General features: G+C 44.9%; 1 protein-coding gene across 3 annotated transcripts in view; it reads left to right on the top strand.

Annotated features, from left to right (window-relative positions):
- LOC135395245 (ras association domain-containing protein 10-like) overlaps positions 1-27832 on the top strand; it is a 48146-nt gene that overhangs the window by 2974 nt on the left and 17340 nt on the right. Inside the window, exon 1 of one of the 3 annotated variants that reach the window (XM_064626484.1) lies at positions 1260-1328. The exons of the other annotated variants lie outside the window; for them this stretch is intronic. The gene's annotated coding sequence lies outside the window, so the exon portion shown is untranslated. Of the gene's footprint in view, positions 1-1259; positions 1329-27832 lie in introns of those variants that run through there. 3 annotated transcript variants of the gene reach the window in all.

The following is a 27832-nucleotide window of genomic DNA, read 5'->3' as shown; positions in this document are numbered from 1 at the left end:
CCTTTCCCTGCTTGGGCGAACACCAATAGAGCTAGCTGTTGTCCAACTATCTATACGCAGTCATCATAGTTTACTCACATGTCTACTTTTATAACGCAGCATGAAGCAGACGGTGCGTGATACAGCTGGGTGTACCATGCCCGGCACGACTAAAGATCCCACTCTCGCGAGCACTTTCGGTAGCTGGCAACGCAAACAATTCTATGTGTCTGCGAGCAAGATTGGCCTGCATTGCCTTTGTTTGCGCGCACTTCGTTTCGCTTCGGCTTTTACGTGCGGTGTATCGCGTTGTATCTATAGTTGCAATTGCTGTCGCTGGATATACTACCACGGACTTTCGGGGACAGATACAGGGGTTTTGTTTCCGGCCGGTAATGCAGCTGATTACGCTAAGAGGATTTCGTAGAGAAACATGTCTTTCCATAGATTGCTATCCCTATAATGGTGTGTAGCTTTCAACGGAGAAGGTATATCGGCGGCAATATTTGTTCTTGCAGTTTATCGTCCAGAGATTTGTTACGATGGCGTGAGTGGTTCTGGGAAGGAAATTAAGGTCCCGGATGGTTTGTTTGTTTGGGAAGAAAATTGGTTCTTATTTGGAACGTTCACTGGGGATTTCTTCGTGTCGCGGGTGATTTCTGAAGCACACACACACATACATTGGATGATGATGAGGTGGGCGATTCACCGCCGCTATGGTGGTACACACATTGGGAACGGACATCAGCAAGAAGACGAAGGTGTTGCATCTGTTGGGCAGAGGATCTTCGCGAGCTTGAATGCCGTTTGTCAATACGTTGCATAAAACCTTACATCAGTGCACGCTCGTGGGGATCAAGTCAGGGTGAAGCATTATGCTTGCTGATTCGTTTTTTATGGTCTTGTCTACATTTGTCGCAATAGAGGGTTTCATCAACAGCGAATGGAAGTAGGATATGACTAGGTTAAGGTGACTGGACGTTTGTATTAAAGAGGCACTAAAACACAAAAAATTGTCATGGAGGAATGAAGGACAGCAATCGTCGTTACCTTGATACCAACTCAAAAGGAATGCGGTTGATTTCATTCCGTGAAGAGACATTTTTGCGCTTTAGTGAACAGCTCCCTAAAAACCGCCGATTCTTTCGCAGATAAAGTTCCTCACCGGTAGCTGTTCCCATGGCAACCATTTCACAAGTTATCTACGCTGCTACAAAATCTATTTCGATCCTCTTTTTCTGGAACTTTTAGTTGTGGCATCCGCAGTGTAACATCTTAGTATCCAACTGCAGCTGCCAATAGAAGTGGCTGTGAAAGAATCCAAGAGGAAAGAGGAGACTGTGCACATCGTACGTACTTGGATCGATATTCCCGAGGCGCTATCTTAGGCCTCATTCGATGAATGTGGTTTAAGGTGAGCGGATATTGGTGCAGGCATATTGGCCATGCGCGGTATCATAGCATCATAAATGTAGTTACTCTAACAATGTGTTTAGAATACGATGCCAAATGCTGAAGGGAAGATGTATACCCAAGATGCGGTACAAATACCACGGATGTGACCTCTTGCTTGTTGAGCAAATTTTCTCTATTTTCACAATCAATCAATCGTGACCTCTTGCTTACAACAATACCCGTGTAGAGGTACGCCTGTAATAATATGGAGTGTGATCGTTTAACACGCAAGCTTTAACACTATTTATGTCAGTGTCAACATCTGTTTCAATATATATAGATAGATATACCTTATATCAGTATCTATTGCGATATCATCGTCAATTTACGTACGCTAATATTTGTCGAGTCTCTGTACTCTATATCACCACCCGTGTTAGTATGTATGGCCATATGTGCACGTACGAAATAGTTCCTCTCGAAAGCCGCAGAGACACGTTGTGCGGAGAATTTATACCACTTTTCCGGCTGTGGGTTTCAAGTCTGTATTTATGAAACCACTCACTCACGTACGTTTTTTATTTCGCGATTAATATTAGAGAACACGGTAGTTTTACATTAAATCTCAGGGGCATTACTAAGCGTAAGACGATAAAAGTGCAGACTGTAGAACAGAGGTGGCATGAATTGCTATGGTAGACCTATCACCCGATCAATAAGGGCTGTGTATATGGGAGAATCTTAAAAGTACACCACTGGCCAGTAAAAAAAAAAAAAGAAACCTGGAGTATCCTGCTTTGTGTTTCTGGAAATGACGCGGCGGCGATGAATGGTTAAAAAATACAGACACACACACAAAAAGGACATAAGCCGGAACGGGGTCGGACTGGCTGGAAAAAGCAAAACTTAATGGGAGCAATTTTGGTGCAAGGTTAAGCTTTTTATTAAATTAATTAAATTATCTAGTGCAGCCATGTCGATAGAATATCAAGTGGAAGCAGCAAACCGACGAAAAATTTTTCTACAGACTGACGTCTTTACGAATCTTCCTAAGTATGCTTTATGTGGATGTTATAATCTGCTGCATATACTACGTATTCTGAGGGTGCATGTTCTAGCTCTATCTAAATCAGCATTTCTTATTTAAAGAAGCAAGTAGTATGTCTTAAAAGACAGGTTCAATCACATTCGTATACATGTACCTACAAAATAAGTAGAGAATTTAGGGAGAAAAAAAGTCTCACATAATAAGCTTCGTGTGTGGCTTTTGGAAATGCTGGTAACACCCATTGCTGGAGTTCCCTTTGTCGTCTCAAAACATGTCTTTTCTCATTTTATTGTTTCGTTTTTACGAGACACTGGGTGTGTCTTGAATGTTTGGGTTTCGAAAGAAAGCAGCAAATATATTTGCCCTTTTCTGATTAAACGCGGGTCAGGAAATTGTCGTTGCTCGCTCGTGCATATCTTCCAGTTGTTCCGTGTGTTTCTTTAATTCTTATGGGACTCTTATTCTGATTACGTGCTCCCCATGCATAAGTGTCCCTCTACGGTCGTTGGATGGCAATCTTTCACAGCAGGAACTAAGGAAATCTCTAACCGGTAACGTATTTTATAGTATCGCTATATAGGCTTGATCGCACAAAGTTGCAACATTGGATAGCGCCAGCTTATTCAACCTTTCGGTACCCGTGTCTGCTGTTGTTTAATTTTTTGTTTTCCTTGCACCGCTGGGCTGCTCTTTTTGTGAGTTTTCTTTCGCTTTGTGACACTGATCACGGATAACGGGTTGTGAAGATTTAGAAACGAACCGCACTGGGGGTGTGTGTACCGCACTGAAAGGGATCTTTATCTTTTCCTTACGTTTCTCAAATATTGTACCGTTTATTAGTGCAATAGTATAGTTGAGCAGGCACAGAACTTTAGATTCGTTTGAGACCAAGCTAGCGAATAGCCATTTCTTCCCTTTCCAAATCTGTTGCTCCTTAGTAGAAAAGTTTCCTAAGCACAGGTTTTCTTTTTTGCGGGCAAGTCTTACACACGATACCGCCCGAATACTGTGATTGCAAAATTTATTTGTTTATTTATTAATAATGTTTTTACAGTATATGAGGCACTGACCTCGCATCTTAGATCATACGATTCAGCAACGAATATAATGTGTCTGTGTGTATTGGCATGAAAGCGCAAGCCCCGCAAGCGGCATCCGGTGTTTCACGGTCTTTCACACATTGATTCTTTTTGCCTTTTTCTTTTTTTTTCTTTTTGCGTCATATATATTCTCCATTGCCCTTTTATTTACTGGCCAGAATAGACTTTTACACTTTTTAAGCTGCCTTTCCCGTACTCCGGATATTTCAATTTATTTTATTTATATATTTTATTAAATTTATTTATTTCATTTTGTACTCGCGAAAGTAGGCATTACAGAAATGTCGGATCAAAATACCCCGCAACATTATTAAAATTCCAAAACGAGTTGACAATCATTACAGAAAGCGATAGACGATAAAATCTCAGTGAGTATCAGCACCAGGTCATGAACACTCACCACACTGTTGACCGGTACAGGCATAGTGTAGACGCTATAGAAGGCCTCTCAATAAATTGCACCTAAGAAGCAGCCGCTCTATGAGGAGTCTCTGCCTGTCCCCAGGGGACCGCTTCGTGTTTACCTGGCCGCTGTATATTGATGGTGCTGTTACAGAGATGGAATAGAAGCTATTTGTCGCCGCGTTGTCCCCGAGGTTGTGCCTCGAATCTTCCAATTGCCATAGAGGACGCTGCGGAGGGTGCCACGTAATTGCCAGCCGCCCAGATGCTGCATAATCGGCTGCACGCAATTGCCTTTCTGGCTATCCGCTAACGTTTACCTCCCAACGGGCTTCCTACGGCGATGGCACGGGAGACAAATTGGGTGTCCCGAAAACGCCCTTCAGTGCGCTTCGCTGCCTTCAAATGAATTCTGCTCGTTTTTGTTTTTTCTTTCGTTGCTTGGGTTCAACTAGTACCTATAAGTTTGTGTTTTATATAACTGTGGTTGTGCTGCTTTCCAAATTGACGCTGCGTCCGGTGACGTGTCAGAAACTGGAGTGAAACATTTTCTACTGCCTGCTTACAGAATACTACCAGCATTAGCTGCATCTCTGGGCATTGTGCCAAACGCGCATAGATGCAGTAGCTTGATAGGGAAGTCGTTGGTGGTAAATTTTGGGGCGAAATTATTCGTGCCACGTGTCGTATCTCCTGTATAGAACGGCGTCATCCCCTCAATTCCGCAGTGCAAAAATGTTGCGGAGAAGAATGTTTAATGTCAAGAAGGGGATGAAGACAAAGATACTATCACAGGAGCGGCGTGAACGAGAACGACGAAGACAGCGGGAAACGACACGCCAGTTATGTTATTTGTACGATTTCTGAAGCGTGTTTTGTGGAAGAAGGCATGACACAGATTGATTTATTCATCGGCAATCATTCTTTTCTCAGCCATCTTGAAGACGACGCGAGCGCCTCTACAGGTACTTGGAGAGGCGATTTAGTTGGCACGCGCGCTTTCGTCTGAAGTTTGTTTGTTCGTAAAAAAAAGGGAGAAATCGAAATCGTCTCCCGACGTGTTCTGCTACTCCTAACAAAAAGAAAAAGAGAAAAAGAAAAAGGTAGGAGAAATAAAGAACACTACTAGTTCTCAAGTTCTCTGCTCGCATGTTCACTATTCACAAGTACACATTCACTAATAACGTACTTAGTTACAAAAATTGGTAACGCGTTACTACAAGTTACTCGTTCCTTTTTCTTTTTGCTCTCTGTTACCAACCACGACTGCTAGTTGTGTTTTTTCCGTCGCACATGGCGGCATTCCACGAGGCTGAAGCACGCGGAAAAAACCCCACGAAGAGAAAAGGATACCGAAGAGCAACGCCTTTCTCATTCCTCGAGTGTCCACAGTGTTTCAGCACATTCATTGTGTTCCTCCTTTCAAGTATTCACTGTGTTCAGGGCGTTTAGTGCTTTGTCACTCTGTCCTCGGGAACTCATGTCAATGATCATGTGAAGGCCTCCTTGTGAATGAACGCCGTTTTTTTTCCTGGAAATCCCTCTAACGGATCACCGCCTTCAACCCTGTTCTTTGATGTATATTTAGAGTAGGGGCTTATTTGATGCAAGCGCGGGTCGACAGTGTACATGAGACATTCAGATACGTAGGCGGTATAGATTGGCGATGCTTTCGTATTTCGGCTGTCTGGTATGCAAATGTAACGTATAGAAGCAACTCGTTACTTCCAAGTAGCGAGAACGCGTTCCTTTTATCTGAGAGGAACGGGAAACGTATTTAGTTACTATTTTGTCGAAGCAACGAGTAACATATTTAGTTGAGTAGTTTTTTTTGTTTTTCTTTTTTCTTTTTGGCAACCTGTACAGCTCTGCCGGAGATGACCAATCCGAAGGCCTTGCCGGCCATCTTCAGAAGGAGAGGGAGAGGGAAAGCATAAATTGTTTTTTCTTTCTTTCCTATCGATCATAAATCACGAACGACGCAACGGGCGAATCGCGTTCCCTTTGTGTTGGAGTCGAGGTAACGTCATCTTTCATTCCGTGGGGAGGACATTTTTGCACTTGAGCGTTCCTTTAAAATCATTATTCGCCCAGTCCTACTTTTGAGACCAAAGCCTCTTGAATGCACATATGTGTCTTTTTTTTTTGTTCCATTCAAAAGGTCGGAGATATCGAAAGAATCGATCAATATGTCAGAACCTCGTTACGAAACTGCGACAAGGAGTTGAAGGAAAACTCGCCCGCCAATAGTGGGCCTTTTGTTATACCACACCGGTGCTTTCCAAACACACTCGCTCGAGCTGAGGCAACTCCGATAAAAAGTTCAGGGCAAATGCCTTTCTACATCTATTGTTCCGGAAAGTCTGGGGCAATTTTGGCTCTGTTGATCTTTCCGTCGTCTTAACTCTTTGAGCAGGTTTATTAGCGAATCCGGCCGAACGAAGAGATAACAACCAAGTGGGTAATGGCTTTTGTCTCAACATTTTATGTGTCTTACTTGAAATCTCTATCTCTTCAAGATCTTCAAGCTGCCGCGGGCAGGAAGCGCGTTATTATCTCCGCTTGGCGTTTCTCTCTGCGCTGAAATAACTTTCTAACTCACTGCCCGCCTTGTTTTGGTTGTTTTGAGTCTGCCTTTCTGAGCATGGTCCAGTGCTTTCGATCCAAGGCTATGGGGCTACAATTATCTGGAAGCTCGTAGTTGGGTACTTTCCAAGTAATTGTCACTCCTCCTCAGTTGATACCTCCGTCTTTTGCAACTGCAGTTAAAATCCGGATACAAATTTTCAGTCATGTGACGACGACGACTCATGTCACAGGCGTTCTCATTCTGTCGTTAAACTATGGTGAGCTACATTAAACCATTGCCATCATGACGCTCTGCTGCTCGTAACAATAATGTATTCAATGTTTAAATATTCGAAGTAAGCAGGAAGAGGCAGAATATAAAGCGAAACGCTTAGTTTGCAAGCAAGTGTTTCGGTATACACCTCGCTAATAAAATGCTTCGTATTTATTTTCGGTTTGGCTACATTACGTTATTTGCATGCATTTGTATAATTTTATGTTAAGTGTACCAAAATACTTTAAATGTATGTTTCTTCGGACACTTTTGAAACAAACTTTTGCGCAAATGAATGACTTTATAAAGCAACCTTGAGAAACAGGACTACAGCAGTTCGCCTCGTAGGACGCCCGCCTTGACTTGTTGAACACTGGAGGCGTACGTTTTTTTGTGACACTTGGACAGTTATGCCAGTTATCTACAATTGGCAGCAGGGCAGCGCCCAGCCTGCTGGCCGGCATCAGCCCCATCTCATCATCATTTCTTTATGTGTTTGTGGCAAATGTCTCTGCCTAACTTTTTTCCCCATATTCCGCCCACTCACCATTTTTCTTCCTAGTGTGCGCGTTATATTTATTCACGCATTCATTTGCAAGTGTCCTCACCTGTATTCTGCGCGAATGTGGGGAGTAAACGAACAAGGATGGCACAGCACGAACAGAATGTCATATTCAGGCACGCTTAAGAAAGATTGTATACATTACCAGTTTAGCGCATACAAGTCACAAGCGTATATAGACAGAGAGGAACTGATAAATCGGACTCCCAACTTCATTCAGACGCTAGAACAAGGATTCTGAATACGCTGAGTACTCCAGAGTTCGTGGACGAACAAATATAAATTTGGGCATTACCAGCTTAGATGGGTTATTCAACCTTGACTCACGGGCAACTGCGATATGTAGCAAACGCAGAAACTTGCTTAGGTTGTATCCGGTTCATTACGTGGTCCCACTAAAGCAGGACTTTCTTGCGTTGTGTACTTACGTACGACATTACGAGTGGACAGATTATTTGAATTTCACTCACGTACATTTGGCTGTGCAGGGCGGCGGCAGTGAAATACCCATACGCCAGGGGTAATTTACAGCCGCTCTGTTTGCGTGGCCGAGATATGCAAGTGAGCTCGTCGTTGTGTATGCGATAAACTATCCAGTTTTACTCTTCGGCCTGATGGGTGACGACCTGAAACACTTGGGTGTTAACATCACTCGCTTCAGTTGTGACAAGGGGGTACTCTCGAGATGCAATGCAGGTCAACGTCCTGGGCCAACTTCAGGGAGAACTGTGCCGATTCGTCGGAACTGTGCCGATTCGTCGGGAATGCCTGCCGGAAAACCATTGGAAAACTTCACTACAGCGTAGCCGATGGTAGGATTGGAACCCCTCACCTCGCAGACTTCACCACGACCTTCAGTGACCAGCAACGAACCGATGCTTTTATCCAGCCGAGCATAATGCCTGTACATGACATTATATGCGGCATTTATGTATATGTATATAGCGCCACGTGCCACAATGGTTGCTGCCTCGGTGGCTGTGCGTACTTCTGAAACGTTTGGTTAGCCGAGCATTATACGGGGTGTTTATTTTTTATCCTGTACACAATTTTTATAAAAAAGCAACGGATGAGCAAAGGAATAAAAGTGGTGGAGGGGGTGGTGGTGGTTATCATAACGATCATGATAGAAGAAAAAAAAGCGGAGACGTAAGTCGCGACAGGATTGTACTGGCTAGTACTGGCTAGTACTATTAGCTGTACTGGCTTGTACAGCTAATCAGAAGAAATAAAAGAAGTATAGACAGAAAATGAGTAGAGAGCCAATAGGAATTGGACGAATAATAAATAAATAAAGGAATAAAGGTGGAGAAAATTGGTGTGGGAACGTTGCCATCACGAGTACATGCTTATTAGTCGTATAGGCCAGAATAAGATATTTAACTTGGACGCAGAGAGCATCGTTAGTGGTGTATTTTCGACGTAGCCGACGTTCAGAGGCGGAGGCGAGTCTTTTCCCGCGGGAACATCTTCCTCCTCTCTTTTCTTTACCTTCTGTACTCCTCACCTAACGAGATCTCTTTTTTAGATTATATGTTTTAGCACCGCGATGCAACTGTGTCTACTCAAAGGTGGCAAAATGAACGGTTTAATTTGGATTCGAGCCTAAAATTCTGATGACAACGCTCATCTGACCTATATACCCCCTCGATTTTCTCGATTCACTTGGCGTAATCCAACGGAGTTCTCGTCGTCTGACAAGAACTCGCTAGGGAAAGTTACCAAGACCATCATCAGCGCAGCAAGATGTTTGTGGGATGCTCTCGCGTAATATCCGTTCAAGCGAGCGGAAATTACTCGTTGCCAGGTAGCTGGCGTTACCTTGCCTGCCGCTGCTACACGTCACATGTTATATGGGCTCGTAGTCCTTGAAGCATAAGCGCCAGAGGCACTTTCTCATCTCGGTAATGGCCGCTCTACCTTTTCCCCATTTCCTGTTCTCTCCTACCTCCTTTAGCGTTAAGTTACACTTGCTGCGTACTGAAGCGGTGCTTGCACTTTCGTATAATGGTGAGAAGACATGGCTGTGTGGCAGCAAGCTGGTTGCAGTAGATAGCCATCATTTTCTGCTCAAGAAATGCTGCTGTTAGGTACGTAAGCATAGAGTTAACATAGAGCTAGTGGAGAGGCATAAAATTCCGCTCGAAGACGTTTCTTTTCCGACTGAGGTTATCCTATAAGACAGCGTAGTACCTAGAATAGAATAGAAGTAGAAAGAAAAAAATGGAAACGTAGGTCGTATCTATAGTAGCGCGGTACAGCTAGTATTACCAGATGGAGTATCGTTACCCAGAACTTGTAAATCACGGCGTAAATGAAGGTAACTTTCTATACCAATTTGGCGCCTTGTGAGTGATAAGTACTGAGGACAACTCAAAATGCCGCAACCGGCTGAAAGTTTGGTGCGCACATTGCTAAGCGGTGTGTACAGTCAGTCTTCGAATGGGGAAGAATCTGCCTGTGAAGTTCCCCAAATCAACAAATACAAAGCCAGTCATTTATGATGTTGAGTTGCGTTTGGTTGTACAAAATTCGTGTCATTCATGAATTGCGCATTTATTTTCTGATAAAAATGAGCACAATGTTAAACATATCGTTCAACTTCTTACTGAACATAGAAGTAAAATGCAGCTCTGGTGTATGTACTCTGGTGTATACCCTCAAGCTCAGGGACAGGTTACGTTAACGTCAACTTCTCACTGTTCGCAGCACGTCAGAGTTGAATTAAAAATAACATCGCGAGGGAAGAAGAGAACAACCCTTCGACAACAACAAAGACAACAACAACAAAGAACAAACAACAACATGCAACTTCGTTTTATAAAATTGAGACAAAAAAAAATAATAACAACGACGACGACGTGAACATTGTTTGCAGGTGACTGCATAAGAACGTCATGATGAAAGTTCTTGAAGCGCGCCTTTCTCTGGACGTTCAAAACGATGAAGAAAGCTCGCACTTCCGGTGAAGTCGTCGTGCATCTTGGATGGCTGTTCTTCGAGGGGCCGCTCACCCTTCCTTTGTCCGTAGCAAAGGCAGCGTGACGCCAGCCACGTCTTTTTGGTGGGACGGAGAGCGCAGTTCCGCAGCCACCGCTCTGTCCGTGCTTCAGTCCGTGGCTCGTTAGGGAGTTGTGCACATTGCTTACCTCCATGTGAGGGCATTGTAGCGTAAAAGACGTACGACAGCCACGTGCCACAATGGTTGCTGCCTCAGTGGCTGTGCGTACTTCTGAAACGTTTGGTTAGCCGAGCATCGTGTTTATTTTTTATCCTGTACACAATTTTTATAAAAAAGCTACGAGAGCAGCACAGATGTCGTTTTTTGCAGATGAGTTATATGGCCAGGCAGACATTCTCTCGAAGATAACATGTGACTACAAAGTGACTAGTTACCAAAAGTCAATTAAAACTCTTCAATCAGGGAATTTTGGGCAAAAGCGACGTAGCAGAACGGGTGACAACCCTCGTTGAAAGCTTTTTAAAAATCCAGAAAAAAAGCGCGTGCCGTGAAATATCCATCCTTGAATTTCGGTATGCAAATGAGCCGAAACTGAAAAAGGGAGCGCATCATCTACGCCGACGACGGAGGCTTATCTGGCAAATAACAATCATATCCAAATCACGTGACATGAAACGACCGCTGTGGCATTCCCGCGCTTTCGGTTTCGGCTCATTTGCATATCAAAATTCGGGGATGGATATTTTAACGCACGTGCGTGTTTCAGGATTTATTAGACGTGGAATGGCTCTCAACGAGGATCGGCCGGTGGACAACGACGAGAATGGACACCGCGCCTGGAGCACACGCTCCTCAGATTGATTGATTGATTATTTAAAAGAAAACCAGGGAGAAATTGAACTTGTCTCCTGACTAGTTCTGCTACTCCCAAAACAAACCGGTTCCACTCCCTCCTCAGTTCCACCGGTGCGGTCATAGGATTTTGGCCTAGGGAGCCTAGCCGCAGCAACCCATGGAGGCTCCCTAGATCAGCCACCGTCATCACTGGTCGGGACTCATGTAGAGGAACTCCACCTCCTCTACATATTATATCGCTTTTGCCCGAAATTAAAAAGTTCATTAATGACTTTTAGGTAATTAGTCATCTTGTAGTTGCATACGTTCTTCGAGAGGGTGTCCGCCTGGCCATACAACTATTTTGCACAAACGACATCTGTGCTGCTGTTACAGCTTTGTTATAAAAATTCTGTAAAAATAAATACTCCGTATAGGTACGAACTTGCGTGATGCGTAGCCTTGATGCATTTTGCGCTGCTTGCAACGTCGTTGTTTTTTGCGATACCTGGGCAATGGCTTCTTAGTTTCAATGCTCTGATTTGAATGTCATATTTCCAACGGCAGAACAGACGTGAAATGGACATGTTTCTTCTGGTGGACCACAAGCAAAGGGCGTTCAACACTGGTCACATCATATATTATCGTTGTCATAGTCACATAGTCCTACTGCGGACGGTTCCTGTGATCATGTAGTTGTAACGCTGGGTCAAATCTCGAATTATTAAATGAGGACTACTTAAAACTAGAATGCTGCCGCAATGTGGTATGGAATTCAACAAACTGCTGTGCCGTTCACTGTTTTCTCCGGGATTTACGCAGTCGCTTCGATACCGTACGAATGACTGCGCAGTCCTCAAATAAAGCCGGCACTGAAAGTATCAACCTTTCGGTCATTCGTTGGCAAGTATAGGCCGCTCTGTAATTAAAACGCCGCTCTATAATTAGAAAAGCGTGGTGAACCAGCGTTCACCGGTGGACCGACACATAAATAGCGAATATTGAACACGCCCGTACTATTTACCGGCTGTCCAATACGAGTGACTATATTGGACGGGTGTTGGCAGAGGAGAGTGGGGAGCAAAGCACACGAAAAGACGATATCTCGGAAGAAATTCCGAGAGAATCCGAACGACGCCGGAAGTAACGGTGAAAGATTTGTTAGAAAACCCGAAGGTGAAAGCGCTCAAAGTGGCGAAGGAATACGTATTCTGTGACGAAAAGCGAACAGAACCTTCTGGAGTCGAAGAGCATACGCGAGAAGATAGGCTGTCACGTACACCGCAAATGAACTATGATGTCTCCGATAAAGTGTCTTCTGCGGTTATGAGGACAGCCGCTCATAGCCACCGAGTTGCTTCACGACGAAAAAATAAAGAAACCTCGAGCCTGAGGTATGATAGTAGGTGAGGAAATATGCTGCTCAACTTACTTCCTAAACCTTCCTCAACCTACTCCTCTTCCTGAACCTGTGAGGGAAAATACGTAACAAGACGACAAAAAATACCGTTCTTCCTGCCTCGTATTTCTCTCATTTTGCTACCAACCCGGCACACATCAAACTCTCAGCTCCAGCAATAATCACTTGTAGATATAAACTAACTACCGTAGAATGTCACTACCAACTTTAAAATTGTATGTCCTCTGTACGTAAAGCCGTCGAGACATAACTCATCCCCTGATTGAAGGGAAGCAGAGCTGCGAAATTTACGCTATCAACAATGTCATTATGACAGCAGTTCCACAGGGAGGGCCTCGTGTGGACGCAGTAATAAATATATAACCTGCGCTGAGAGATCATCAATCTTCGCGGGGAACAGATACACGTGTGGCATGGGAAAAACGCTGTTTACGAGGTGCTAAGCAGGGTTATTACACATGTAGTGCATTGCGGGTCCGTACGGTATATGAGGTAAAGGCCACTTACAGGGGACGAATAAAACCATCTATTGCATATTTCTGGCTCAGCCAGCTATGCACACTGCGCTGTTTATCCGCTGCTTCAATATTACTGTCTATGGGATCCTACGGGGTGGACGGAGCCTGGTTCATTCTTTGAGTACGCAGCAGGCTGCTCATTTCGCTGTTTGTGCTCTTGTGCAAGACAACATGTTTCGCTGGTTGACGTTATCGTACTATGCTGTTAATTAGCGTTGAAGCTCATTTCTTTCTGCAGCGGTGTCAACACGACTTGGATCCTTATTGTGAAGGGGTCTCATTATTTTATTCCCCGCATCACGACCATTAATGGGCTCCCCATTCGTCATCTCACAATAAAGTTGTTGTTTGTCAACAGACATTGCTCCTGATCACCGAACATAGCCGTACTGGATTAGGAGGGATCCGTTCACGTAGGAAACAGCATTTCTTTACCGGCTTTCGTTTCACGTCAGCGCCCTGCATTTGGAGGTAATTAGGTGAGAAAGGGTATGTGGGGAAGATTTCTGTTCTTGGGTTCCACTATAGGGGCTGTGAAATGGAGGCATGGCTCGGGGTTAAACCTCGCATGCCGAGAACTGATGTCAAGTTTGCGCGCCAAGATCAGGAAAAAGCTGTACAGTGCACCTCATAGAGTGATTCGGGTCGAATGTGATGCCATTCGTGGAATGAAATTCCGGATACAGCCTCGCTTTTTGTTTGTTCAAACTCGTTCTCCTCAAACTGTTCCTTGGAACTCGTATGAAACTCAGTGCTCATTCCGTGCTTTCACGCATCAAGCATCATGGAACAGCTGGTCGCACCAATGGGACCTACGTTTCCATTTTTTTTTCTACCTGTATTCTTTTCTATTCTATTCGAATGAGAGAGCGACAAGGGAAAGGAAAGAAGGAAATCCGAATGAAATCTGCATACCGACACAGTATGCAATATGGTGTCACACTGCGACTTCATATTATGTGTGTTTTCTGGTAGGCTCCAATGTTGACTATTGAGTCCTGGACCCACTTGCACGAACGTCGCGGAACTTCCTCAGTGGTGTACTCAGCAGCCTCGTCAGTACTTCGGTCACACGCTGTCCTTAACGTTGCCCGTTTGTAGAGCACCGGCAAAGGTACTGAGGACGACATTGAGGAATTTGCGACGTTTGTGCAGGTGGGCCCTAGTTCTCATCATTCTGGCGAATCTTGTGTGTCGCACTTGTACTACAGTACTGGGGTGGGCCCGTGGGTTGTCGAGACGTCTGCCTCACTAGGCTGGCGGCACGTTGCTCCTGGGTAAGGGAAATGGGAGGGAGGGGAAATTATACGCATCATGGTTCCTATAGCTGTCCGTGTGGGTCGACGACCTTGAAAAAGTTTAGAATAACTCTTTGGACGAGCCTCTGAAGATGGAGGTTGCCGCCGCATAGAATATTTATTTCACTTGTTTCGGAAATGTTCACAATATGAACAACCCTGACCAAACACGAATCATATCCATGGTCCGTGACAGCCTCGGACACCGCCGAAAAATCTCGGACTTGTGCGCCACACGGCCGCCGTCTCTTATAAACAAAACGATGTCATATAACTTCTCCAGTCCCAGTATACAAGAAATACGAGGTACGTACTATAAGTGCATTAACGTGTACCTACATAACTAAGAGAATTGGACTATGCATAGATGATGCCCGTTAGGCGTACGTCCCGTTGTGATGAGCAACATGGCGGCAGGACCGCTGTCGCAAGAACTCCTGCTCACAAAAAAAGAAAAAAAAAGAAAAAAAAATTGGTCTGTTACTAGCTGAGTCACCATCGAGAGCCTAGGATGCCGGTTCCTCCTATTCTGGGCTACAGCTGTGCATCGAAATTTCCAAAGCGTAAAAGCTGTCAGGGCTTCCTTGCACACTGCTAATACAGAGTTTTAGCAGACCGTTGATAACGTGGCTTGCGTCGCACCGTATCAACCAATCAGTGAATACGATTCTGAGTTACGCACCACTGCGATTGGTTCCGATAGGCACGATAACTTTATCAACGGTATACTAAAACTCACTAATAACTGATAACACTGGCACGCAGCAACAGAAATATGGGCTCGTGATTGTCGTTCTGTAACTTTTGGGCTTCAATCGAGGACGACACCGAAGCTATGCTTATTTATTTATTGTGCATCATTAATGTGAATGTTTTTTCCGGCTGTGGTCTTTCAAGAAGCTACCCAGTAAGGTTCAAAGATAGTCTTTTTGATTGGTCTTATGATTTGCATTGTAAAACACTCAATGCAACGGGCCATTTAAAAGAACCAAAATGACCCTCGTTTATTTCAATGGAGCGTGGACTAGTTCGGGATGAAGAACATAAATCCGGCAGCTGCATATTGCGTGCTGCCCAGGACACTCGAATTTATAGCGAAGAATCGTGCTCGGGCTTCGTGCGGAATCTCCATGACAGGTGATTCAGGTCTCGGCAGAACTGATGGAGCGGCCCGAATTTGTTTCACTTGCACCACCTGGCGGTGTGACCGATCCCTGCGGTGCTTACGGTTCTTCTCGTTCCCTGTACGCCTCTGTGTCCGTGGCAAGAGTTATGGGTTTATCTTGGGTTGTTAAAGGGGCTCGTTTAAACTGTGGGTGAACGGCCGCGGGTTCTTTCAAGGTAGATTTGCTGCTCGTGCACACTGGGTGGTCGCATTATGCGTTAAGTGTCGTTTGTGTCCTGCTGCGTGGAGGCGCTGGTAGAAATCTAGTTTTCGTAAGAATAAACTAGTACTTCCACCTTTCCTACTACGTGTGTAATTTCGCCTCGGGGAAAAAGGCCAGCGTTAATAGATGATGCCAAGAATGAGAGATGCATTCGAGGTGGTTCTTGTGTCAACTGTCTCTAAGGTTAAAAGATCGAAGGCATCTGTGAAGGGTCGATTGCCGATAGGATAATCCTCCTTTCGATTGCAGAGAGATTGCAAATATGATATCGTATCTCACTCACGTGCCCGTGCGTATGTTAGGTCTTGACCTCTTTTAGTGTGTGTCATTTGGCCTCTAATCTGGACTTGTGTGTCTGGGATTGCAAAGGTTTTCCTGTTTCAAATGGTCTCTTCTCCGTTTTTTTAGTCCATGTATTTTCCCATTCTACAAGTATTGAAGCATCTAGTACCTCTCTGAGAAGATAGTTGTTCCAGAGTTTAGTATAGCATGGGCGATGTCTGTTGTTGAGAAGCAATCTTTACTGGTTCCTATATCTATCTTTCTCAGATTACCAATATCTTCTCAGCGAAGAAAAGAAGAATAAATTTTTACCGCTCAAACACCAATGTTCTTATAACAATTCACATCTCACTGAAGCCATCCCAACCACGAAAGCATGAATAGGCTCTTCTCTGCATCGATTTCTCTCCTCGCCCTGCCGGAGAATATGCGCTGACTTTCGCGGAAGCAACTGTTCTTTGTGCGTTCGTCTGTGTGTACGTGAAATAGCTGGGCATTCCACTATACCCCGTCGTCCTTGCACCGGGAGGGATTCGCGACCTATGACCGGCCGGATACTGGACCGGTTTTTCGGAGCAATTCTGGCACGCGACTTGCTCTTCTGCTGCACTGTAGGTTCAAGAATGAAGGCGCCCACGCGACGCGGTGCCCCCAAGAAACAAACAAAATGAAAATAAAACAGGAACAATAATGAGTGCAGGAAAGAATGAAGAAGGGGGTGCCCCGCTGAATCTGTGCCATAGAATGTTATGGGCAAACGCCTACGATATGTGGCTTTCCGGTTTACGTGCGTCTTCTTCGAGAGGGGTGGATCGGTTGTTTTATTGACGGGGATGCGACGAAGATGAGTCGTTGTGCCATCCCCGTCTTTTTTCCTTTTTGTTTCGGAATTGCTTCAAATTATTTGAAGGATTGTCCACAGCCTACTAAAGTACGTAGAAATCCCGGTAGAGTGACTGGAATCAACCAGTTGTGGTCTACGTCATTAAGCACCTTCTATCAGCACATGTTAACTGGAGTATCGCTGGCTCCACACTTGTGGAGGGACACTGTTCATATTATTTTGAATCCAATCCAACGTAACTTCACCACACAACATTTTCTTTCCTTATTTTCTTTTTCCGGAATATCAAGCCGACATGGCGTTTGGCTGACCTTTCCGCCTTTTTTCTTCTTCTCTGTTCTAATAGGTAAGTATATCCCCCCGATCAACGAAAATTTGTGGGACTCCTATGTGCACGCTTCTCCACACTACACTGGATACTCCACACTGGAGCATCATCACTTACAACTTGTTACAGCTTGTTAATGCACCCAGTAGCCTTTCGCGTTACTAGTAATTACGTTACTTGTAGTCACTTTCTTTTAGAGTAATTTTTCGAGTAATCAGTTACTTTATTGTCTAAGTAATTTTTCGAGTAATCAGTTACTTTTCTGAGTAATTGATTACTTAGTAATTGGTTACTTTTCCGGCAGAGATTAACTTATCAGATGTGCTGCCCCAAGTCAAGCCCCTCGTGCCGTCAGCATTTGTTGGGTCGTTCAACATAGAGTCACTAAGTAAGTTCTACAATAGCAGGCCTAGGTCATTGTAATAACGTTCCGCAATTTCAGGATCTCTCCCTAATCTCTTCCTACACCAGTGTGGTGGTACTTGCACATTTCGAGGTTTAGTGAGTCATGGGGAAGTTCCACGCAGTGTTCTTCCACATACGGGTCAACGTCTTCCCGGGCGATAAATACAGTAGACGTACAGATCTACCTGTCCTATGCGTTTTTATTTTTTGTATTCTATCAGCTGTTCGGTTGTTAATACTTTTTTAATTTAATATTATTTATTTATTTTGAGGCACGCAAAGACGGGTATAATTTGCGTGAATGCACAGTAACGACCGGAGTAAAGCGTTACTTTTCTACTCGTTACTCAATTACATTTGGAGTCGAGTAATTGGTACCGGTAATCAATTACTTTTCGAGTAACGGGCACAAGTCTGCCAACAACCAACACGAAGAACGTGTTTAAAAGAAAAAGAAAGAACAGAACATGTATCGTGAGTGGTGCTCATGCAGTGATCAACACTTCTCGAGCTCCTGAGAAGTACGTTTCTTAAACTTCGCCCTCACGTGAATTCATGAAAACTACAAAAGGAAAGAAAAAGAAAAGGAAATTAGTCACTATGGCTGGAAGCCTCGATGTTTTCCAAAACAACGCGCCAGTCTGTTGTAATTTCTGTCTTATGTCTTCCGCTGTCCCGGGCCGAACATTTTAACACCGCCCGGGGCCAGATAGGCTATACGTCGGAAGAAGCCATGTAATCGGCCTACTATGTGATTGATTTGGAGAGCATTCACGTCTCTTTTCTCCGTGCGCACGACCTGGCCTGCCCGGGTGGGCCTTGGTTTCGTCACCGTGAGAGTAATAATGGAGGGTCGATACACTGCCCTTATGTTCCCTTCACGCTTTTAATATTGGCGTCACGTATATTGAAGTACGGTTGTCGAAGTTTTAACGAGGCGTTTGACAAAGGACGACGGACAGTTTTGCCTTCGAATGATTGTACTTTCTTTCTGCACTGACAGAACTTATATATGTAGACTCTTAGGAGTAAAACACACACACACACACACAGACACACACACACACACAGACAGGCACAGACACACAGACACAGACAGGCACAGACACACAGACACACACACAGACAGACAGACAGACACAGGCACAGACAGGCACAGACACACACACACAGACACAGACAGGCACAGACACACGCGCACGCACAGACAGACACAGACAGGCACAGACACACGCGCACGCACAGACAGACACAGACACACGCGCACGCACGCGCTATTTTAGCCCTTTTGGGGGCTAGATGCATTGCCACACTAATTCCCTTTAGTCCTTTTCGTGGCCAAATGAATGTCCCAAAGTTTGGACTGCTTTTCACGCTGTGTCTTCATCAGGGTTCTAGGGACGTACGTAATGTTTGCGTAAGAATGACAATACTTTGAATTTAACTGATACGTCAAATCATAAAATCTTGTGACGTGCATGGGGCACATTTTATCAAGGAAGAACCTTATTTCTTACCCCGTTGTATTGCGAGTATCACTTGTGAAGATTATGAACTGTTTGCAGTGCAGGGGAATAAACTCTCTGGGCAAGATGGCGGATTAATTGCAATCTAGGGGACTAAATGCTCTAATTACTCTCCAATTTATTTATTTTCTTTGTCTAAGACTGTGCGCGTAACTTATGAAACTGGACCCTTCGATGTTTGAAGTTAGTAGCTGCCTCATCTCAACGTTATTCATGTAGTAGTTGTTGTTGTTAGTAGCTGCTTCACACTAGGCTTACAAACGACAAAATACAAAGTCATCGTCGTATAACATACAAGGGACGGCACGATTTGGAATGCTTTTCCTGCAGAAGGGCAATGCTGACAAATACGTATATCAATGTATCCAATCCAATGCTTGGCGAGTGAGATATATCTAAGATTGTGATTGTTGTGCGCATTATAAATGTGGTGAGAATATCGGTTTATGCCTTAAGAGAAAACACTGATCAACTTTAGTGCTAGGAAATACAGCATTCAACAAGGACCGAAATTCGATCTTTACGGTTCTCTTTGTAGAATTAGCAATTGGCATCGCCCAGCTTTCTGGCCGGCATCAGCCCCATCTCATCATCGTCTCTCTCTCTATGTGTGTGCGCGTAGAATTAGACGGCATTGCATTCGAGCAGAGCAAGACACATACATCCGTTAGCATCCTCATCTTGTTGTGCCATCATAAAACAGCAATCCCGGTCGACTTGACAGCACCAACGGTGAGCTGCTTGATTACACACTCACGACACAATATTGCACAGTGTAACCTAAATACCTGCAGGTTCCCCATTCATGCCGTTCGCAGGATGGATGTCTACACTATGATAAGCGGTAAATACAGGCTTTACAGAGTCTCATCTCCGCCAATGAGGAAGGAGGGGCCGTACAAAATAGAGCGAGAATAACAAATTGGGGTCATAGCCAATTAAAAACTGGGTCTACCCGGAGCACTGCTTGGCCCGTTCAATAACACGCGTTAAGGGCGACAACGGTCAACGGCCGGGAGAACATCCGAGGCGTTCCACTAATCTGTGTATACGACATTCATAAGTGTCTTGCTCGTCGTTGTAATTTAGTAGCTAGGTGAAGAACGCTAAATTTGCCTTCGAGTAGTTCATATACGTCAGAAACACATACGGAAGCAACCGTAGCCGCATGCGCAGACTAACAGATCTTCCAGACAGACGTGGGTAAAATCTTCCCAGTGGTCGTCCCGGGACGCTAGCTCTAATACCCTGCGCTTCCTTTCGGACCACGTCTATATAGAGTTGAGAATACCACAGTGGCGTCGCGGTGTTAGCACAGAACGTATATCCTAAGGCGACATCGCCAGGAACTGTGTGCTACGACATTTCCCTGCAAGCCTGTGTTGAAAAGTCAGAGGAGGCAATTGTGTCTTATCACCACGGTAGCGACAAGCATTGGCTTCACAAGCCTCTTGTCTCTTCGGAAGTCGTCACATTACATTATGTTTACTTAACTTGGAAGCTGCTTCCGCTGCAAGCTTTCCCGCCCGCGACTGCTGCACTTGGTATTTCATTGGAAATCAATAAACCTGGTTCGCGAAACAAAACGACGATGAACAACGGAGTAACTTTGTTTGGCGACTAGGCTGAAATTGAATTTCAGTTCCTGCAACCCCCAACCGTTTTTCTTTCTTTGTTTCTCGCGTTAATCAATTCTGCCCCGCATATTGTGCAGAGTCCACAAAGTACTGTGAACATCGACCGTGACGTAATCAAAAATAGCATAAACCAGTCCGTGCTAGCTTGAGGAAGCGGCTCGTTTAATACGATTTAGCTTTATTAATTTTTCTGGTCTACCTTCGCACGCGTGCATCGGAAAGCAAGATTCGTACAAGCACCTCGAAGCGGGTCCAGTATAGCAATGAGTCCAGCCAGAACACAAAGCTTAAAGTGCGCCACTGTATATCGAATAAATCGATTCGATATACTGTAGCACGGAACATACTTTGGCTATGGAATCCGAAATTTCAGCCGGAATCCCACCCGATTGATATTCCAAATATAAAGCACGAGCACTCGAGGAAATTGAGTAAATGGATTCGTGAGAAAGGGAGAGTCGCACGTTTTTCTTCGTTCCGTCCATGTCATATTCTTTGTTCGTGGCAACCTGTGTTTCTGTGAAAGAGACGCAAGATGTCGTGATTCCTCATGATACCTCACGTGATGGTCGGATATCTGACACGGCTCATCTTCGTGATAGTGAACGGTCACGAGATTTCCCCGTCCTCCCTGATTTCGCACGTCGTGGAATTGCTAAACAGCGTTCGGACGAAACGGCTATGCTACAAAGTGGAACTCATCCCTTATGCGCGCTACCGTATATATCGGAGGGAAGGAGGAGGAGGTGCACATAAATTACCGAAACGTAATACCTCGCCGAAACGTATCACATCCACAATGTCAACTACAGTGCACCCACATAAATATATGTTTGCTAGAGATCTATACGGAACAACACCGTACCAGGCCCGGTTTACTACACGAACAAAGGAACTAATTATAGGTACAGCAATACTGCACAAATAGTAACCAGTTAAGTAACAGTTGCTTTTCAAATTGGCAGAAACAACAACTCCAGTTTAAAAACGTCGACTCTAAATTCTTTACTAGTGCAATGTGAACTACTTGTGCAGATTGTACTCGCGCAACAGCTGGTATTTCAAGTGTGTTTCTGTAAGTCTGCCCCGCGCTTTATTCCGAAGCGTCTCTATCAGTGCTGACCAGCAGGGTGCCGAACCAAAACGTTTTTCGTTCCGGTTTTCGTATCGGTTCGAGGAAAAGGGTTGAGCTCGCGTTCAGCGCCGGAGTAATAAAATACCGGTTCGAACAGGTTCCGGCTCTCACATCAACACAGGCGCAGAGGCTAGTCCTCTATTTTTCTTTCGTAATATCCGCGACTGTCATAGAGTTGAACATAAACACCAGACAGTTTTGGTGAATGGAGATTTTTCCTTCTTAGCTACGTGCTACTTGTAAGATTTTCTGATGAATTACTTCGGTTCCGAAGAAGAAAAGGTTGTACCGAATTTGGAGGTTTCTCAAAGAAGAAGAAGGAAGAAGAGACGAGCGAAAGTGTAAAAGAAGCAAGGTGTGTGCAGCCATTCGATTGGAGATTTTAAGACAGATTTAGGCCCATTTCGCACTACCGTATTTGTCGTCCGTTTGCTTCGAAAATAAAGCCTAAGGGCAATCGAGCCCCGTAGTTTCCAATGGGTCCGTTTTGGCTCCGTGGAAACGATGGACGAGAAAAAAAAAAACGTTAGTGTGAAACCGGCCTTAATAAATGCTGTAGATGAGCGCCGGCTGGAAACTTGAAAATGGCGCCACAAGTATATATAACCCAAGAGAGGTTATATACACTTGTGTCGCACTTAGTTCTGTAACCTGAAGAAGTGCAGTCTCTTGCACGAAAGTTCTTGTTCAAATAAATCTTAGTTGCTCCTAACCGTTTTTCATGTCATACGTGTGTGATTACCTTCCTATAGGAAGAGTAATACGAGTCACTTTCTCAGTAACTAGTTACTTCTCAAGACCACTGTGCATCGCATGTTGTTCAACCTGATAACTGATAATTATCGGTTTAGACGAAATAGGCAAAGCGTGCTGATCTCGTATTTAGCGGCACACATGTGGAGTAAATTGTCGACAGTAAACTTTTTTTTACACCCTTCATGGGTAAATGTCTTGTCCTGTGGCATACGCTTTCGTGGTGTAAGCTTCACACCACATAGAATAGGATTTTACATTTAGCACACTATTTAAAAGAGTGTTTTACAAAACACCCTTCTAAATGGTATATCCTAAATAAGGCACCGTTTCAAATGACATATTCTATACACCTTTACCATCCAACCTCATGAATACAGCTGCAGAACTCTATGCCATTCTATTCTTTTTGGAGCAGATAGTTGATTTTAGCACGCGAGGATGGACAGTGTTCACAGACTCAAAATCTGCAATGCAAGCTATTGAGAACACAGGCATACGAGGCTCGTTCGCACCCCTATCGACGGATGTACGAGCTTACCAGCTTGTGTAGGAAGCAGGACACAGGCTTGTTCTAGGGCAGGTTCCAGTTCATTGTGTGTCGTGGGGAATGAACAGGCTGACAGCGCCGCAGAAGTAGCTCTCTCATCTCGGAAACGGACGAGTACTGCACTGCTGAGAGGACACCGTCGTTCCATTCTTCGACGTCTAGTGGCACCCCTGGCTTCCCGCCAATGGACAAATGACATCGCCTCCCCCTCTATGCTTACAAGACTTGATCCAACGCTCTCTTTCCGTTGGCAAGGAAACACCTCTCGTCAAGACACACGAGGAGCTGCTGGATCTGGTCATGTGGGCATACCCGCCAATGAAGAGGCTGACCAGGATGCCCTACGTGGTCATCAGATAATTTCAGCCCACTCTATCATCTTGCCCAAAGGTGACCGTCGGGCCCCTGTCCGTGCAATCTCTGCAGACAAGACGAGATCACAGTGGCTGCATGACATGGCACGCTACACTCTGCACCACGCAGTGGATCCGTCTTTCTCTCTCTGTCGCTTCCGCAACGGCTTCCGCGACTCTACGCATCTCTTCTTCACGCCGCTGAACGTTGCATTTACCCCAGTTATGAGGCGTGTACCATCGAACCTTTGTGCATTATGCAATGTGCGCGCTGACCTGCACCACCTAATTATGGACTGCGCTGTTTACCAACGGGAACGCGAGCTTGCAGCATGGAATGCATGCAATCGGCCAGCGCCCCACATAACATACATTGTGCTGGGCCCCTGGTCCAGTAGCGCTCATATGCACCAAGGTCTCCGTCACCTTTGGGATTTCCTGTCATCAACAGGCCTCTCTACCCTGCTTTTATCATTTTAATCCTTATCTCCATCATAATCTTTCGCTATCTACAAATGGCACTGAGGCAGCGCCCGGCCTTCAGCCTCATCTCATCATCGTGGCTTTATATGTGTCGTCAGGACGCTGCATTAATTCATCGCATGCGACTCAATGTGTCTTTTACAGCTCATGTGGCGTTACCGCTTGCGACAACTTGCCTCTCCCAGATGCCACCACTGCGGTGATCTGGAAGATCTAGAGCACGTCCTTCTCCATTGCCTGCACGGCCAACCTTTCAGTGTCTCTATCAACTGGGCCCTCTCACTATGTCAAGATTTCTTGGTCCATGTCCTAACCCAGACCACCAACGCTCTGCTCAAAAAAAACTTCTAGCTTTTTGGACACCGTAGGACTTGGGTCCTCACTTGAGGAGATTCATGATTCCATTTCACCACACTTCCGCCAGCAATAGGGTAGATGAAACTACCCTATTGGCGATGAAACTTCCCAGTCATCATCATCATCGAAATAAAGACAGGAAAGGCCATTTCAGGGGCTGTATCCCATTGTTTCAGATGTGTGGTTTGCGAATACCTTCTTCAACACTGTTATCGCACATCTTTCATTTGAGCCTGCGGAATAAAAACTTGTATTTTTATGGAAAACACCCGTTTTACACGCTGAAATCTGTAAAACAATTACTGTTCTGGCAGCGCACAGCCCTTTTCCGTGGAGTGCGAAGCTCGATTAATTTCTTTTCATTTGCATCCGTCGCTAAGCCAAGGATTGCAAGAACTGTGCTTTCTCTCAAAAGAAACATTAGGAAGCTTCCGTCCTAAATCGACTCGAGGTTCAGCGCAACCTTCATGAGGAGGTCGATTGTGTCTCAGACCCATAATGTACCTTGTTCATGCTCTTCTGGAGTCCACTTCGCCATCAGACTTCAATTACGGACACGTGATTTCGTCATGCCGAAACATTTGTCGTGTTCGTGAGATGAATATTATAAGTGCCGGACGTTGCTGGTGCTTTGAGGCCGCGGATTAATGTCCTGGAAAAGGCTTTATTGCTTGTCTTTCACAGTGCAGCTATTGGACAGCCTCTGCACATGCGTGACCAATGAAGACCTTCCGTAGGTCCACGCGCTGTGCGCGATCATGGCCGCAAACATAAAGCGATAATGTACGAATAGTATATCGATCATATGTGTTCACATGGCCGTATAATGATATATCAGTAACACGCAAGAACACGGATAATGTAGTGTTAACATTGCCTCGAGTTTGAGGGAAACCACAGGACGAGAAGAACACAGACAAACTCGTCCTGTGTTTTTCCTCAAACTCAAGGCAATGTTAACGTCAAGTCAACACCAGCTAGCTTGCCTACTCCTGTTACATTCACGGATAATGTATTCATTGGAGCCATGGGAAACGCGTAAGTCAGTTGGTGCTTCAATATTAGATGTCAGTGTTTTCAAGTCTGGCTAATATATATATACTTTTTTTTTCAACACTGCAGCGCTAATGAAAAGTGTTACGTACTGCACAAACACAACTATATAGGCAAATTTCCCCACTTCCGTTGAAACGCCACGGCTTTTCTAAATCAGTTAATCGGTCCATCGCAGGTATGGGTGCCTCCGCAACGTCTTACTTTGTGCGAGTCATTAATTAATCATTGCGTGCCCGCTGCTGAGAGCTCAGTGCACGCCAAAGGGCACTCGGGTGGACAAAATTAGTTCACAGACCGACATCTGTAGACTGCTAGATTAGAATTAGAGAAGAAAAATATGGAGATGGTGGCTCTCACAAAATACAGGAGCTGGCTACTCCACAACACTTAAAAATAGTTAAAGTTACTACACGTAATAAGTTAGAGGCGCTGCACAAGGATTGTGATTAAAGCAGTTGTCGCACGTTGTCTAAGATCTCACGGCCATTCTCCGAAGATCTATACACTAAGTCTACATTTTATTTAACATAATCTTAAAGGCCCGAGGGCATTACATGAGTGGTTTGCATAAATACAGAAAACTGACCTGAATCCATGGCCGTGTGAGGTCGTTGGTAAATTCAAGAAGCTGTGTTTCACACGAAAGCCCCTTTCGAAGCCCATGTTGTAGGGGGGATAACTGCTTATTACTCTCACGGGATGACATAATGTCAGAGAAAATTATGTGATGTGTTCTGATACCTTAGATGATACCGACGTCAATGATACGGGACGCTAGTTTTCGACGTATTGTCGAGGTCCAGATTTGAATATTGGTATCATTTTTCCAACTCTCCAGTCCTGTGGCACGTACCCGACACTTAACGATTGGGTGAAAATTTGTGATAGGGGGACCGCAACAGGTTCCTTCGTGTACCTTCGTGTATTTTTTTTTTTGTACTTTTGTGTTTACATCGTCTACACCAGCAGATGACGAGAGTTTCATGTTGTCTATTGCCATAGATCAGGACGCTTGTCCAGTCTTTCCAAGGAGGCTCTAAAGTCATTACGTTGGACACTGTATGTCGAGCAGTTAATATGTGTTCAGTGTTCTCCACTTGGACACACGTGAGGCAATTCGGCGAGTTCGCCAACATCTGTGAATTGTTGTTTCGCAACGTTGACGGTGGTGGTGATCGGACGAGAAAGACTGGAATCGGTGGTATGGTTGATGGTTGCGGCGTTGACCACAGTGCAGTATGCACCGTCGGTCCCCCTTCGGAAGACCGCTGTCATCTTGGGGAAGAACCGTTTGCACGAAAATTTTGCTGTAGGATCCTAAGAGAAGAAGGAAGAGGATAAAATATCTGCTCATTTAGAGGGGAAGGGTCGGCTCGCCGTTGTTGAGCACAGAAAAGCAGAGCTCCCAGCCAACCGCCGAAGCGAAACCGAAGCCCGTGCAGTGAGGAAGTTCCATAGGGTTGAGATTTTTGTGCAAGCTTGCCTTGAAGAATGACAAACATGAAGCAACTGGATAATAGTTATGATAGGAACCAACAACTCGTTTCTACATTCCACCAATAGGATCTTTGGAAGCAGTCCTGTGAGAGAAACAGACACATTCAGTATTCAGCTCACTCTCTTCTGTGTTCGCGAACTCGGTTATTCAACCATTTGTCGTATTGTTTTCGCATTTACTGGCGGTGTGCCTGTCACGACGTTGTTTCGCGTGTCAGTGGAACAAAAAGGAAGCCCGCTACGCGGTAATTTATAAAAAAATATTAGTGAGTAAACTGCATGCGCTCAGTATTTGCTTTCTCAAGGTCGTGTCACACTCCACATCTGCCACTCGACATATCCAATTTTCTCGCGAATACCCAGTGCTTCTCTCGTATTGCGTTCGTACTCGAGAAGCAACTCCATTGAGAAATCCCTCTCCATCAAATACGTCGACAGTGTTCCGTAGGGGGTTCGCGAGAGTCGCCGGCCAGACAGGTTCTTGTACAACAAGCCCATCTCTTGTTCTGTACAGCGTGCATGGATAAGCATCGCAGATTTAGTCAGCAGGCTTTATTGTTGTCCTTGCTGCGTTGAGCGCTCTTGAACCTTTACAAGGGGGTATTTTTTATACCCTGAATGCCTCGGTAATAGTGCCTTTGCGTGCAGAGACCATAATTATGAAACTTTCTCTGCCAAACGCTTGATCGCGACGTCAGCCGAAAGCATTGTCCTCTCTGATCGTTACTCAATAGTCGCTTCTCACTACGTTTCATTCGGGCAACGCTTCTCGCAAACGCTGGAGTAATCTTATCGATACAGAATTTGCGTGCGCTTTCGCTTTCGAAGGTTCCACTTCAGCCGGGACTTTTCGTTTCGTTTAGAATGATCGTTGAGGT

The sequence above is a fragment of the Ornithodoros turicata genome, chromosome 5 (genome assembly GCF_037126465.1).
Source record: "Ornithodoros turicata isolate Travis chromosome 5, ASM3712646v1, whole genome shotgun sequence".
Taxonomy (NCBI): Eukaryota; Metazoa; Arthropoda; class Arachnida; order Ixodida; family Argasidae; genus Ornithodoros; species Ornithodoros turicata.
Note: the sequence above shows the minus strand (reverse complement) of the source record. Positions and strands in the feature narration are given on the sequence as shown.